Genomic DNA, 16,946 nt, shown 5'->3' with positions numbered 1-16,946 from the left:
TCTATTCAGGTATTCCACAGATGCAGGGTACATCAAGTTGATTGTGGAGATTTAATCCGCTGCTCCTGAGGCTGCTGGGAGGGATTTCCCTTTCTCTTCTTTGTTCGCACAGCTCCCGGGGTTCAGCTTTGGATTTGGACCCGCCTCTCTGTGTAGGTCACCTGAGGGCATCTGCTCTTCACTCAGACAGGACGGGGTTAAAGGATCCTCTGATTCGGGGGCTCTGGCTCACTCAGGCCAGGGGGGAGGGAGGGGTACAGATGCAGGGCGAGCCTGCGGCGGCAGAGGCTGGCAGGATGTTGCACCAGCCTGAGGCGCGCCGTGCGTTCTCCCGGGGAAGCTGTCCCTGGATCCCGGGACCCTGGCAGTGGCGGGCTGCACCGGCTCCCGGGAGGGGCGGTGTGGAGAGGGACCTGTGCTCGCACACAGGCTTCTTGGTGGCGGCAGCAGCAGCCTTAGCATCTCATGCCCGTCTCTGGGGTCCGCCCTGATAGCCACGGCTCGTGCCCGTTTCTGGAGCTCCTTTAAGCCGGGTGCTTCTCATTGTGGTTTTGATTTGCATTTCTCTGATGATTTGTGATCTTGAGTACCTCTTCTAAACCTATTGACAATTTGAATGTCTTCTTTGGTAAAATGTCTGTCTCTTCAGTTCCTTTACCAATTTTTTAATTGGGATATTTGGCTTTTTGTTTTGTTTTACTATTGAGTTGTAAGAGTTCCTTATATATTTTAGATATTAACCCCTTATCAGATATATGGTTTGTAAATACTTTCTCTCATTCCATAGACTGCCTTTTCATTTTGTTGATGGTTTCCTTTGATGTGTTCAGAAGACTTTTAGTTTCGTTACTGAACTCAGGTTCAGCTGCTCGTCACTCAAGAATCTAACACTGTGGAACTTCCCCGGTGGTCCAATGGTTAGGACTCTGCGCTTTCACCACTGAGGGCCTGGGTTCAATCCCTGGTTGGGGAACTAGGATCCCACAAGCCATATGGCGTGGCAAAAATAAATAAACCAATCAATCAATCAATACATCAATAAATCTAACACTGACAGACAAGTGTTGGGTAAAAGGAAAGACAGCTTTATTGAGGAAGCTGGCAATCCTAGGGAGAAGGTGGACTCATGTCCCAAAAAAACTAATACTCCCAAATCCCCAGGTTTTGTTCAGAGATTGTATAGGGAAAAGAGGAAAGGGCTATGTGCTAGGAAGGGGGTAATCTTCTATTTTCATAGACAATTATTTCCATCACATGGTTCTAAGTAGCTGTCATGTCTCGATTGTGATTGGAACGTTATCTGAGCCATAAATCTCTGGTTAGCTAGTCCTTCTGGTTTTAACTGGTTTGCAGTCTACATGCTTGTGGTCAGCATACAGTTAACTTCTTCTACTGGGGGGTTTCAATATCTGCAAAACAGCTCAGCATATATGGGTCAGAATAGTATCTATAGTCCTTGAGGAGAAACTAAAGGTTCTTGACTTTGTTTAATAGCTAAACTATTATTATTTTGTCTTGCTTGACTGCTTTCCTTTGTGTATTTTCCCATTTTTCTGATTAAATTTATTCTTTTTTTTTTTTTTTTTTTTGTGGTATGCGGGCCTCCCTCTGTTGCGGCCTCTCCCGTTGCGGAGCACAGGCTCCGGACGCGCAGGCTCATTGGCCATGGCTCACGGGCCCAGCCGCTCCGCGGCACGTGGGATCTTCCCAGACCGGGGCGCAAACCCGGTTCCCCTGCATCGGCAGGCGGACGCGCAACCACTGCGCCACCAGGGAAGCCCTAAATTTATTCTTTGGCTAAAGTTTTTTGTACAGACAAGAGGCAGGCAGAGGACATGGGGGTGGGTGGGAGCAGTCTGTTCCAGGAAGGCCCCATAGGGTCCTGCTCAGTTACAGTTTGATGTAATCTCACTGGTTTAATTTTGCTTTTGTTACCTATGCTTTTAATGTCATATCCAAAGAAATCATTACTGAGAACCAATGTCAAGGAGTTTTCTCCTAGGAATTTTATGGTTTCAGGTTTTACATTTAAGTCTTAATCCATTTTGAGGTGTTTTTTTTGGTTTTTTTTTGGTGGTACGCTGGCCTCTCACTGCTGGGGCCTCTCCCACTGCGGAGCACAGGCTCCGGACACGCAGGCCCAGCGGCCACGGCTCGTGGGCCCAGCCACTCCACAGCACGTGGGATCCTCCCGGACCAGGGCACAAACCCGTGTCCCCTGCATCGGCAGGCGGACTCTCAACCGCTGCGCCGCCAGGGAAGCCCAAGTTTATTTTTGTATATGGTGTAAGGTAAGGGTCCAATTTTATTCGTTTGCATGTGGATATTCAGTTTTCCCAACACCATTTATTGAAGAGAGTATCTTTTTCCCATTGTGTATTCTTGACATCTTTGTTGAAAATTAGTTGACCATATATGTGTGGATGTAAGGTTTTCTTAATGCATTCCATGTAAAAGAAGGAGAGTGTTGCTTAAATAATAAGAGGAATCATGTTTAATGCTCATTTGATAGTAAACCAGGGGACCTGTAGACCTTTCCCTGCCCTGCAGGTGCTGGGCTAGGTTCCTTAGTTGCTCCTTGGCTCTGGCTGCCTTTATGTAAGAAGTAGAGATGGAAACCCTTTCCATTAGAAGTTCTGAGCTACCAAGTAGAGTGCTTCTGTGGGCAACCACACTGAACTAGGCTGCCCCTTGCCACCTCTTCCACTGATTTCCTCAGGCTGGCCCAGGAAACCAGCACCATCAAAACACCTGAGTGTTCTCCTCCAGGTGCACGTACCAGACACTGTAGCCCCTCAATCACCCAACCCTGCAACTTGTGGATTTATTTGTGTGGAGCGTTGATGCTCCAGCACTGCCAGTGCCCCTTATTGTCTGCAGTGCACTCTTCCGGTCAAGAGACCCTTTAGGAAGTACTCTAAGATAAATCTCTGGTGCTTGCAGGTTGTGTCCTTGGATTCCTTCTGAGTGCCCCCTTTCATGGGCTGAGTCTCTCAACAGGCCTATCGCAATGTACATCAGTTAGCAGAACAGAGCAAGAGATTGCTGTCCAGGGCTGGATTTAGGACAATGGGAAGTTAGCAGGAGTAAACATCATTTATTTAATCATTCATTCATTTATGGGTTCCTTTATTTGTGTATTCATTCGTTCAAGAAGCATTTATTAAATATTTACTATGTACTGATCACTGTGTTGAGTAAGCACCGGGAGATACAGTGATGAACAGGACAGGCAAACCCTCTGACTTGGTGGAAAGAAATGAAGATACACAATATAAAAGTAATGAACAAATGAAGAAGATAACAGGTTATGAGAATGCACTCAGGAAATTAGCATGATGTTGAGAAAATGCAACTTGGAAAAGACACTTGAATCAAGATGGGCAAGCAAGGCTGCTCTGAGTGAGGAAGTAATGTTTGAGGTGAGACTCAAGGATGAGAAGGAGGGAACCATGTGCAGATCTGAGGAAGAGCATCCCCAATATAAAAAGCTGATATAAGTGCGGACAGACAGCAGAGGCTGGGCAGCAGTCAGATCATGCTGGGCTTCGTGGAGCATGTAAGTTAGATTTTATCCTAAAAGCAATGAGAAGACATTGGAGGGTTTTAAGTTGGGGGAGAGCCATGATTAGACATGTTTTAAAAGGAGAGCCGTGGTTGCTGCATAGAGAATGAATTCTAGGTACAAATGGGGACTCCAGTTTAAGGCCAGAGGAATCTGGGCAGGAGGTGCTGGTGACTTGAACTAGGCTGAAGACAGTGGGGATGGAGAGTTGAGGACACAAGATAGGTATGTTTTGGACCTAGAACAAATAGAACCTGCTGAAGGACCGTTGTAAGGATGGGGAAAGGGAAGATGCACGGACAACTCCTACAGCTTGTCCTTGAAAAGCTGGGCAGGTGGCACTGCCATTTCCTGGGATGGAGCCCCCTGGGGGCAGGGTGGGGGGCTGCCCCAGGGATCTCCCCGTGGCGCCCTGTGAACTGATCAGGTGCAGACTGGGAATGCCTCTCCGCAGATGTGCTCTCCTGCCCTCGTTGATATTAAACACCTGTGGCCATCTCGGCGTTGTCCTCTCCCGTAAATCTCCCAGCAACTCTGTGAAGTGGGTTCCAGTATACCTAATTCCCGAGTCAAAAAACAGAATAAGAAAGTAAGCAACACCAGCAAGGTACTAGTGTGGATATCATTCTTTTTCTGTCTTTTTTCTTTTTTTGCCGTGGAGAATAATGTATTTATTTATGCGCTTATTGAAAACACATCTCTGAACATCTCCCATGACTCAGCATTGTTCTGGGGCAATGATGATGAAGCAATTACAGCCAGAAATTTTAATTATTCACTATATACCAGACACTGTGTTGAGGGCTTCCTGTACACAATCTTCTTGAACTCTCCAACAACTCTGTAAGAAGTGCAATTATTGTCACCCCTGCGAAGAAGAAACTGAAGCACAGAGAGCTTAAGTGACTTGCCTCAGGTAACAAGAGTAGAAGGTGATGGAGCCAGGAATGGACCAATCCCCACAAGAACCTCCTTAAAAACCTAAATCCATGTCTGTCTTGTTTACCTCTGTATTCCCATCGTTTCACACAGCATCTGGTATCGTGTAGCTGCTCAGTGTTGATTGTATGAATTTGCTTTTTATGCATATGCTCCACCAGATAATTCTGATGGGGTGTGTGTGTGTGTGTGTGTGTGTGTGTGTGTGTGTGTGTGTGTGTCAGGGGGCTGTGGGATCACTTTCAGAGAAATCACTCTGGTGACTGGAATTTAAAAGATGGTTTGGAGCCAGAGAATGCCTGGACAAGAAAAAGCATTTGAAGCCATCCAGCTCTGCATTATTAATTTTCTTGTGAGGAAACTGGAGTCCCAAGAATCTAGCTATACATTATTAATTTGCTGATGCAGACATTGAGGCCCAGATCACTTAAGTGATGTGTCCAGAATAACACAGTTATTAACTGGCAGAGCTGGTACATCCACAGGCGCAGCTCTGTCTTTCCTGACACTAGACTTGTCCTAGAGTCCACAGCGAGAGTCCACAGCCCTGCCCTGACAGCAGCATCCATGGCCGCAGCCCCTCGAGTGTTGCTTAGGCTGCGTTCAAACGCACGCATGAGTCGTGCCATCTTGCACAAGTTACCAAGTCTCTCCAGGCCTCAGTTTCCTCAATGGAGAAGGTATAAAGTTCAACTTACAGAGCTGTCATGCAGACTATGTGAAATAATATGTAAGCTTTTCATAGGAAGTCCTAACAAGAACACTCAGAATAAACTTATGCATTCTGCTATATTTTGAAGTATTCATTTACTTGGTTTTCTTTTTCCCCGTCCCTTTTTTCTTTGTCTCCATTTATGTTTATGAGACTCACTGCTCGCCGTCTCGGAAAGGATGTAACAGGAGAGAGGAGAAATAGCCTGTCCATCTTCCTGAAATTTTTCCCCAAAAGCCCAATTCCCCAGGATCAGGGAGGAACCGCAGATACAGACTAAAAGTCTTGGCAGTGTCGATGGAAATAACCAATATACAGTCTATAATAGCAATAGAAAAGAGTTTTATTCGCGCTAAATTGAATAGCCCGGGAGCCAGCCTTTCAAATAGCCCTGAGGAACTGTTCCAACGAAGGATGATTTTCAGCACAGTTTTATGTCTTGTCAGAACAAAGAACATCAAACATGATAGGGGTACATTCCTTCAAGGTTTCAAAAAGGTCAGATCAGCATGTACACAGCGAGTCCCTGTGGTGTTGGCACCTGGGAAGGGAGGCTTATCATTGAAGGACTAACACTGGCATCCCGGGAAGGGAGGCATTTAATCTTTATCTTTAAAATCAACATTCTGTACTTCTGGCCAATGCACCCTTTTCTTTATTGGTCGAAGAAGATGTATGATGTATGTTTGATAAGCCACAAAACAGGCTGTTCTAGTTAGCATGTTAAAGTTCAATTTAAATAATGTAGAAGCCAGAATGACTTTCTCTTACCTCAGTATGTGAAAATTTCTTCTATCAGCAGGAAGCCTGGGGGCAACATTTAAAAAGGGAAATTCTGCAAAAATTTGGGATTGGGGAAATGAGAGAGGAGAAAGGTGCTATAGGTCCTGGGTGAAAAGGGAAACAGGCCCCACATTCCAGAATGGCCCCTGGGTTTGGCTGGGCAAATGACAAGACAGGGAGGCTCCCCCAACGTCCCCTGATCCATCCAAGTGCGGTGGGAGCCCCAGGAGGCCAGGCAGATGCAGACAATCGTAGTCGCAGCTGAAACCTCGTTACCCAATACTTTGGCATCATCGTAATTTTGAAATCATGTCAAAGTTCCAGGTGTCAGGAGGGTCTCCAAAACTATGGCCTAATCCTCAGTGGGAAGATCGCCAGCAATGAGTTTAATTTTCTATCAATTAGGAGGAAGGGAACCTTGAGGTTAGAAATTAAGTTGAATTACAGAAAATAAAGCAGCCCCTACTTGTTCTAAATGTAGTGGGTAGGTGTCCGGGGCCATTCATGGCCAAGAGAGGAGTTTTTATGGGAGAAGTGTGTTTTGGCCCTGTCCTATTTAATTTTCTGTCTTGAGCTGCACTGATATAGTTGGCATAGGGAAGTGTAATGCTGGATTTTTCTTTTCTTATTGTGATTTACACAAGAAATGTTACATTTTGGAAGATTCTCAGTCGGCAACCACTTGGTTTAAAAAAGGATCCAATCACATTGTCAGAGAGATGACCTATTAGGCTTACTTAAGACAAATGGGTTGAGTGACAGGTGATTCTTTTGGAAACTCAAAGGAGGGCTAAGGTAAACCCTAACCGTCAGGGGTGTGTCTTTGCCTGCTGCCTGCTGCTACTGACCATGCTGCCACCATCTGATAGCCAGGCTGCCCTTTTATTCCGTCCCTTCCTATGACTAAGGGAAGTGTTCTTGTCCTAGAGCCAGTTTCTTCTTGTGGGATATTTCTTTATGCTTTTCTCTATTCTACCAAAATGAGATCTAAACCAATAAAGCTGAATACTCCTGAGGTTGGAGGGTGAATGTAGAATGACTAAGACAGGGAGGCTGGAACATGAGCCTGCAGCTTTGTGCTTTTGTGCTTTGCTCTTCCATTCAGGCAGTGTTTGTTTGTTTCTTGGCTGCACTGTGTGGCTTGTGGAATCCTAGTGCCCCTACCAGGGACTGAACCTGGGCCACAGCAGTGAAAGCCCCGAGTCCTAACCACTGGACAGCCAGGCATTCCCCCATTCAGGCAGTTTAATGAGTACTGTGTTTTTTTGTTTTTTTTTTTTTTTTTTTTTGCGGTATGCGGGCCTCCCTCTGCTGCGGCCTCTCCCGTTGCGGAGCACGGGCTCCGGACGCGCAGGCCCAGCGGCCATGGCTCACGGGCCCAGCCGCTCCGCGGCATGTGGGATCCTCCCAGACCGGGGCGCGAACCCGGTTCCCCTGCATCGGCAGGCGGACGCGCAACCACTGCGCCACCAGGGAAGCCCCTGTGTGTTTTTAAATTGGAAGAGTGTGTCTTAGTGAGTTGACCATGTGTTGAATGTGACTTTTCACTAGGTACCATATACTCTTTTTTAAATTTTATTGAAGTATAGTTGATTTACAATGTTGTGTTTAATTTCTGCTATACAGCAAAGTGACTCAGTTATCTTTTTCATATTCTTTCCATTATGGTTCATCATAGGATATTTAATATAGTTCCCTGTGCTATACAGTAGGACCTTGTTGTTTATCCGTCCTATATATAGCAGCTTGCATCTGTTAATCCCAAACTCCCAGTCCTTCCCTCCCCCACCCCATGCCTTTGGCAACCACAATTCTGTTCTTTATATCTGTAAGTCTGTTTTTGTTTCATAGATATGTTCATTTGTGTTGTATTTTAGATTCCACATATAAGTGATACCATATGGTATTTGTCTTTCTCTTTCTGACTTACTTCATATGATAATCTCTAGGTCCATCCATGTAGTTGCAAATGGCATTATTTCATCCTTTTTAATGGCTGAGTAGTATTCCACTGTGTGTATGTATGTGTGTGTGTGTGTATATATATATGTATATATATACACCACATCTTCTTTATCCAGTCATCTGTTGATGGACATTTAGGTTGTTTCCATGTCTTGGCTGTTGTATGTAGTGCTGCTATGAAATAGGGGTGCATGTATCTTTTCCAATTACAGTTTTGTCTGGGCTAGATACACTACTCTTAAAATTTTTTTAATGTATGGTGTATTTATGATTATATGTGCTGCATTATTGAGTATATTCCTAGCAGGTGAGAAATTCCATTTTAACCAGACATTGTCAGAACCAAATCCTACATTTAAAATTGTACCTGTCTGAAGATTAAAAGAATTTTCTGCACTCTAGTTACTGATCTCTTACTTTTGAAACCTGGTTTCTCCTCCATGGCCCATATCCTTCCAGTGCCCAGCACCAGAGAACACATTCACGTCATCATGGGACAGCTGGCCTGCACTGTGTCAAGATGCCCGTGAGTCAGGAGCCAAACAGGAATATTCCTGGAAACTACCCCCAAACTTGAATGGCCAGGTAGAACTTAACCACACACAGAAGTGACTGCAAGCGCGTAAATGTATCCCACTAACCCAAAACTACATGTATTCTCAACTTAACCTACTTGGTTCCCAGAATGCCTGCAGCCACTCCAGGGTCACCCTACAAGAAGGGAAGTGGGCCAGACGGGAAGGTGGCATGGAGTGACACAGCGATCTTAACCATTTGTGGTGAAGACATCTTACTTTTGCAAATTTTACAAAAACACATGACCTTGTGAAACGATGGTGAAGGGCCCCATGCAGGGCCTTGGGAAGGGGCCTGTGCAAGTGAGGGGACCTGAAGCTTTAGCTTCATTACTGTCGCAGTAAATCTGCTTCTGAGGATAGGAAAGAAACTCACTAGCTGCTACTATGCCGAGGGTGAGCCTTGTATACACACGCCTTAACTCAGCTGGTGAGGCAGCTACACATCGAGTCGCCTGAAAGCAGAATGACCTAACTCTGAAAAGTCATTTCTCAACGAATAGTTATCTACTGTGCACCTCCTCGCCCAGGCACTGTGCTGAGGGTCAGGACAGAGAGAAAACATGGACCCCTGATCTTGAAGGGGTCACTGTCCAGCCAGGTAGATCTCTGTACTCAGTGGCATGTGCCACGTGTGAGAAATGAACAGAGCTTTTAAGGGCACCCTAGCAGAGGCATGAGTTCCTCCAGACGTGAGGGTGCGGTAGAGGGAGGGAGGGAGGGAGGGAGCATGGTTGGGAAGGTAGGAGGGGTGATGCCTGAGCTGAGTTTCAAGGTGAGGAGGGTGTAGGGAGAGATGAGGGATAGGAATGCCCTTCAGCATTCTCCCTGGGCTGTGATAGGTCATCTTCTTTAGTGACTTCCTAAAGCCTGCAGGTGAATGGACTGGCCAGGTGGGTAAGAAGCATCCAGTGGGCAGAAGGAAGGTGGGGAGTGCGTTCAGAGCCCTCACTACACCTACACAGAGTGATGCAATCTCTAAGCACCAGTTTGTTTTCCCATGAATTCACCCCCTGGTGGAGACACCTGGTAATACATGTACATTCAGACTGCGCCACTCTATTCACTGGTCCCAGGCATTTAAGCCAGCAACTCTAATCCAGAGAGCTCTAAACTATGTATCTATATTTTTATTTATAAATTTTGAGAAAGAGTTATAGTACTAATGTATTATGTACTTTACTAAATATATGCAGATATAGACATTAAAGATATGAGATATAAAAAATAAATCAAAATAAGAAAAATTTAGTATTTCCCCTCCTCACCCACTAGGACCATCTTATATACTCATGGGGTGCATTGCATCATTCTGGAGCCCTGTGAAAATCAGTGTTGTCAAATTGTTCTTGAAAACAGCATAGGGACGGTGGTCAAAAATGTAGACTTAGGGGCTTCCCTGGTGGCGCAGTGGTTGAGAGTCCGCCTGCCGATGCAGGGGACATGGGTTTGTGCCCCGGTCCGGGAAGATCCCACGTACTGCGGAGCGGCTGGGCCCGTGAGCCATGGCCGCTGAGCCTGCGCGTCCGGAGCCTGTGCTCCGCAACGGGAGAGGCCACAACAGGGAGAGGCCCGCGTACCACAAAAAAAAAAAAAAAAAAAAAAGTAGACTCAGGAGTCAGCTGGCCTTTATGCGAATCCTGGCTCCACCACTTCCTAGCTGTGTGACAACCTCCATATTGTTTTCTTTAAAACACAAACAATAATAGTACACACCTCATAGAGTTCTTGGAAAGGCTAATTAATATAAAACATTGACATCAGTGCTTGGCACATGGTAAGCACTTGTTAAACATTATTATTTCCCTCAGTGCCACTATTAAAAACAACTTAAAATCTTTGGTTTTACATTGTCCTTAAAAAAACCCAGTTGGGAGGAAAAGGAGAGAGAAGTCTGGAAGGACTTCCTGAAAAAGGTGACCCCCAATCTGAATTGAAATTTTGAGAAACACGTAGGAGTTTGCTGGGTGAAGATGAAGGCAACAAGAGTCAGTTCATCCTTTTCTTAGGTAAACTATACATTTTATTAACACTTTTTCCATAGATGCTGTTCTTGGCTCTTATGTCTCCTTCCTGTCATTCATTCTAAATCCTTCTCCAGAACCTCTTTGTTGTTTCCAGGGGCTTTTTCACCTACTGCCTACAGGAATGCCGGACTTTCGCTCACTCTCCCTCATGCATCTCGATTATTTCCATAATCAGAAAGTAAAACCAGCCCACTTCCCAGCCTCCCCAGCAGTCGGTGGTGGGGGGAGTGGTGGCAATAAGACCCTCTGTCCCAGAGCGGTAGGCGGAAGTCCATATGGTGGGCATTTTTTATTTCTCCTTGCTCTGCCCTATTCTTCCTGCCCCAGTGAGCTCACAGAGCCTAGAAGTGTAGTGCCTGTCTTGAAACCACAAGGATGAAAGGGTCACATTGAGGCTGAGAAGGAGCCTGGGTTACTGAGGATTTTCTTGAACAGCTACACCAGCCCTGGACGTTTATATTAAAATATATATGCCTCTCCACCCACTGCGGAGCCGCTGTTTTGGAGGTTTCCGTTACTTGTTGCCAAATACACTCACATCCGGATTAACCATGTCAATAAGGGATGTCTAATAGACATTGATGAAAAAAGGCCCATGGGAAAGGGTACGACCCCTGAGAAACCGGGAAAATCCAAACCATCTGAAACCCAAGAATTCAGAGGCTTCGACTACTTTGCTGCTGGTTATTGCTGCCATCTAGTGGCAGTATTTTGGAACTAAAATTCTTTCTGGCCATAAACTCTGCAGATCTTTCTTCTTTCCTTTCCTCATTCATTCATTCATTCACTCACTTATGTGTTCATTCTACAAATACTTTATGAGGATGTACTATGTGTGGTGGGCCCTCCTAAATGCAATAAGGAAATATGATAATGAGGGGGAAATCCAGCTCCTTGCCCCGTCAAACATACATACTTGGGGGGACATAGCCACTAATCAAACTTAAAAATGGAAAAGTATTATTAAAACAGAAAAAAAAGAAAAAGTTGGGAAGGGTATAAGAGAAGAGCATGGTGCTATGAAAATCGTTGATAAGGATTTGACTTATAGGGGAGATGGGTAGGAGGTTAGAGAGGGTTTTCCTGAGGATGTGCCGATTTGCCTGAAATCTCAGGAAGAACCATGTGAGACTGCAGTGAGAGCAGTCATGAAAGTGAGCTGCAACGAAGAGAGAGAGTATGTTGAATACAATGGAATAAAAGGCCATGCATTTAGATATACTCTAAACAGTCTGGTTTCTGAACTGAGACTATGTGAATTGTGGTGACAATAGAATATTTTATCTGAGCATGAGCTGTAAAGGTATCAACTAACAGATCTATAGGCCACTCCACCCAACAAGAGCAGAATGCATATTCTTCTTCTTAAGAGCACATGGAACATTCTTCAGGATAGACCACATGCTAAGCCATAAAACAAGCCTTGATAAATTTAAAAGGATTGAAATCATACCAAAGTATGTTCTCTGACCACAGTGGACTGAAATTAGAAATCAGTGACAAGGGAGGGACTTCCCTGGTGGCAGTGGTTAAGAATCCGCCTGCCAATGCAGGTGACCTGGGTTTGAACCCTGGTCCTGGAAGATCCCACATGCCGCAGAGCAACTAAGCCTGTGCACCACAACTACTGAGCCTGTGCTCTAGAGCCTACGAGCCACAACTACTGAAGCCCACGTGCCTAGAGCCAGTACTCTGCAACAAGAGAAGCCACCGCAATGAGAAGCCCGCACACCACAACGATGAGTAGTGCCCGCGCGCCACAACGAAGAGTAGCGCCTGCTCGCCGCAACTAGAGAAAGCCTGCATGCAACAACAAAGACCCAATGCAGCCAAGAATTGATTGATTGATTGATCAGAAAAAAAGAAATCAATGACAAGGAATTTTGGGGAATTCCAAGCATTATAAATTAAACAATGAACTCCTAAATAACCAATGGATCAAAGAAGGAAAGCTACAGGTGGTCTGTGTCTTCGGGCATGAATAGGGGAAGGACTGCCCCAGTGAATAGTAAGGCAAAATAAAGGTGTTTTCAGGTTATGACCCATGCGTTTTGAATATTCATTTTACCATTTACATTTAAACCACTACAAATCAATAAGTTAAAAGACAAACAAAGAATTCATATTGAGATTTTATTATAGAACATTAAAAGTTCAGTAAACCTATCCACTAATGAATTAAAGTGAGAACTTTTCAGATAAGATATTTTATTAAAACTTGTTATTTTTATTTTAAGTTTTTATAAATTAAATATTACAAAGTCTCAAACTCCAGGTATCATAATATGAATTATTTAAAGCCAACATACAATAATGGAATACTCATTTATGGCATTATATGCTTTATAATGTGACAATGTAGCTCTTTTTATAATAAAACAAAGTTTATGAAAGACCCCAAACAGCCTAAGACATCTTGAGAAAAAGGAAGAAAACCTGAGATATCATATGCCCAGACTTGAAACTATACTACAAAGCTATCATAATCAAAATGGTATGGTACTGGCACAAAAACAGACATAAATAGATCAATGGAACAGAATAGAGAGTCCCAAAATATGAGCAATTAATCTACAACAAACGAGGCAGGAAATATACTTAGGAAAAAGAGAGTCTCTTCAATATATGGCGTTGGGAAAACTGGACAGCTACCTGCAGAAGAATGAAACTGGACTACTTTCTTACACCATGTACAAAAATAAACTCAAAATGGATTAAAGACTTAATGTAAGACCTGAAATCATAAAACTCCTAGAAGAAAACAAGCTATAACCTCCTTGACATCAGTCTTTAGCAATATATTTTTGGATATGTCTCCTCAGGCAGGGCAAAAAAAGGGCAACAAAATAAACAAATGGGACTACATTAAACTAAAAAGGTTTTTGCACAGCAAAGGAAACCATCAACAAAATGAAAATGCAACCTACTGAAAGGGGAAAGAGATTTGCAAATGATATATTCAACAAGGGGTTGATACCCAAAATATATAAAGAACTATAACTCAATATCAAAAAGACAAACAGGCCATTTAAAACATGGGCAGAGGGCCTTAATAGACATTTTTCCAAAGAATATATACATATGGTCAACAGCACATGAAAAGATGATCAGCATCACTAATCATCAGGGAAATGCAAATCAAAACCACAATGAGATATCACCTCACACCTGTCAGAATGTTTATCAACAAAAAGACAAGAAACAAGTATTGGCAAGGATGTGAAGAAAAGAGAACCCTTGTGCACTGTTGGTGGGAGTATAAACTGGTGCAGCCACTATGGAAAACAGTATGGAGGTTCCTCAAAAAATTAAAAATAGAACTACCATACAGTCCAATAATTACACCTCTGGATATTTATCTGAAGAAAACAAAAACACTAATTTGAAAAGATATATGTACCCATATGTTCATTGCAGCACTATTTACAATAGCTATGGAAGCAACCTAAGTGTCCATTCATAGATGAATGGATAAAGAAGATATGTTATACATATATACAATGGAATATTACTCAGCCATAAAAGAGAATGAAATCTTGCCATTTACAGCAAAATAGATGGGCCTGGAGAGTATTACGCTAAGTGAAATAAGTCAGGGAGAAAAACAAATATCCTATGATTTTACTTATAGTGGAACCTAAAAAACAAAACGAAGAAACATAACAAAAGAGAACAAACTCATAGACACAGAGGACAAACTGGTGGTTGCCAGGGGGGAAAGGGGGAAGGAGGATGGATGAAATAGATGAAGGGGATTAAGAGGTACAAAGTTCCATCTATAAGAAAAATAAGTCACAGGGATGTAATGTACACATAGAGAATATAGTCAATAATATTGTAACAACTTTGTATGGTGACAGATGGTCACTGGTCCTATTGCAGTAATCATTTCATAATGTATAAAAATATCAAATCACTATGCTGTACACCGAAAAAATAATATAATATTTTATGTTAATTATAAGTCAATTACAAATTTTTTAAGTCTATGAAAAAAATACATTGACATAACATAAATGGAGTCAAGTAATAGTGTGTTATCAGTGAAATAAACACAGGCAGATGTCCATTCAGGAAGCTGTGAGACAAGGTCTAGGGCAATGTCACTGTGGACAGAGAGATGGAGATTCCCTGTGGAACTATGTCAAGGCGGGTCAAGTCCATCAAAAATGGAGATGGCTTTGTTTTAAACACCGAGGGCAAGAACAAGGCATAAGTAAAAGTCCCAGGTTTCTGACCTGAGTGTCTAGGAGACTGGCAGGGGCATTTCACGAGCTAAAGAGAAGTGGGGAGAAGTGAGTACATTTTGGAAGTGTTGAGTTTGAAGTCCTTGGGAGACACCACGTAGGGAGGAAATAGTAGACCATTACACCCATAAAAAGAAGCATTCAGTGAGGGAGGAGGAAAAGCAACAGGATGTGTTCTTCAAAAGGTAAGAGAAGGAGGGCTTGATCTCTTCTCCACACTCACAAAGCATGAAGAAACTGAAACTCCAGTAACATTTAAACTTATTTGTGAATGCACCAATAACACAAAATTGAGTTGTGTGAAGGCAAGAACTGCATCTTATTCAATTCTCTGTGCTTTAATGAGCTTAGCACTTGGGGAGATTAGCAAATAGTTGGTGTTCAAAATATGCAGAAGTGATGCTGAAATGAATGAACAAAAGAAGAGGGACCCAGTGGAAGGGAAAGGCATTCCAGGTGCAGCCAGCAGAGTGAAGAAAGGTAGGAAGAGAAAAATAATTAAAGAGAAGCAATTATTCCTCCTTATTTTCAGGCTCCAGCATATCTCAAGCTGTGGACAAAAGCTCTTGTATATACAGCCAGCCCAACACAGTTCAGAACCTCATTCCTACAGGGGGGCAAGCCCTTAAAGGATTGAATGTAGCCTCTTGTGAGGCATTTGATCCCTTGGTCTTCAGTATGCTGGCGTCTCATCAAGAAGAGATGGTTATACAAACGCATCTCCAGGTGGGGTCTCTGTGACTGAGATTAAGGTGGAATTAGATCTTTCTGGCCACTCTGGGAGGGTCAGTTTGTGAAAAAGTTTGCCCAACCTCCCCTCTCCTCTCCAGCTAATCTCCCTAGCCTACTTCTCCTTTACTAAGTAACAATCCTCTTCTGTATTTGAACTCATGGGTTGTCTACAAGCTTGTTTATTATGGTCATTGCTGGTTACTTTTGCTTTGTTCTAATTTTAATGAGTTCAAGTGATGGAACTGGTGGGGAAAGTGAGGTCATGTGCTTGAGTGATGGGGATCAAAGTGGCCATCTATAAGTGTGGCTCATTTGTAAATCTGCAATTTTAAAAGGACCATTTCCAGCACTCAGACATTGCTGGCTTTCAATCATATCCCCCCATATTTTGTTTATCTCAGGTTAAAAGTAAGGTGTAGTCTGGGTCAAAGTTTGTATGACCTTATTTTAATTATTGTTGCAAGATGTCAGACTGATGTTGGAACAGAAAGAAACTTAGAGAAAGAACATTTTGTAAAATATGACTTCTTCCATCTCCTGCTATAAATAATAAACTAAAGGGAGTTTTGATTTGTTTGAGACCCAGAAAAAATTTTTCCTGACTGCATCATAGATTTTCTGAAGATTTTTCTAGTAAATAAAAGTAACATTTGTTCATCATATACAATTTATAACTAGAGAAAATGTATAAAAGAAAATGGAATAATCTGTAATTGCATCACATACAGGGAATCTCAGTGAGTCAATGTTCACATATTAGAGCATACCCTAGTAAATTTATTTATGTACAAAAATAAATAATATGCCATGATCTAAGGCACAATTATAGATTTTGCAATTAGCACTGCAATAAGAGTAACATCCCATGTCATTAAAATTTCATATGATCATCATCATAATTGTATAATATTTCCATCAAAAGGATGTACTGTAATTCTTTTAACCTTTCATCTTTAGGTTTAAAACAACAAAGACCATCTTAGTGTATCAATCTTTGTCTGAATTTATGATCATTTCTACATTTATGGAATGGGTTAATAGTTAAATAAGTATGAACATGTTCAAGTCTCTTTGTGCTCAAAGCAATCATTCTCTTAATAACCATAGTATTTGCCAAGCCATTACTCATGGCCAGGAACTATACAAGATGCTGGGGCCATAGCAGCAAACAGAAAAAGAATATCCCTTATCCATGAGAACATTATTTGCTACCGGGGAAGAGGGGCTTTTAAGTATAAACAAATAAATAGCAAAACAAGAGCTAAAGAAGAAATTACAGTGCTAAATAGACATAATGTGGAGGGAAGAGAGTGTTTAATGAAGGCCTCACAAGAAGATGACCTTCAGACAAATCGCCAGCCAATGCATCTTCTAGGGGAAGGGCATTTCAGACAAAGGGGA

The 16,946-nt window shown here is 42.8% G+C and overlaps 1 protein-coding gene across 1 annotated transcript in view; it reads left to right on the top strand.

Annotated features, from left to right (window-relative positions):
• RNF139 (ring finger protein 139) overlaps positions 1–16,946 on the top strand; it is a 106,781-nt gene that overhangs the window by 41,509 nt on the left and 48,326 nt on the right. The gene's annotated exons all lie outside the window — the stretch shown is intronic.

The sequence above is a fragment of the Physeter macrocephalus genome, chromosome 15 (assembly GCF_002837175.3).
Source record: "Physeter macrocephalus isolate SW-GA chromosome 15, ASM283717v5, whole genome shotgun sequence".
NCBI lineage: Eukaryota > Metazoa > Chordata > Mammalia > Artiodactyla > Physeteridae > Physeter > Physeter macrocephalus.
The sequence above is the reverse complement of the archived record's forward strand: the minus strand, read 5'-3'. Positions and strand labels throughout refer to the sequence as shown.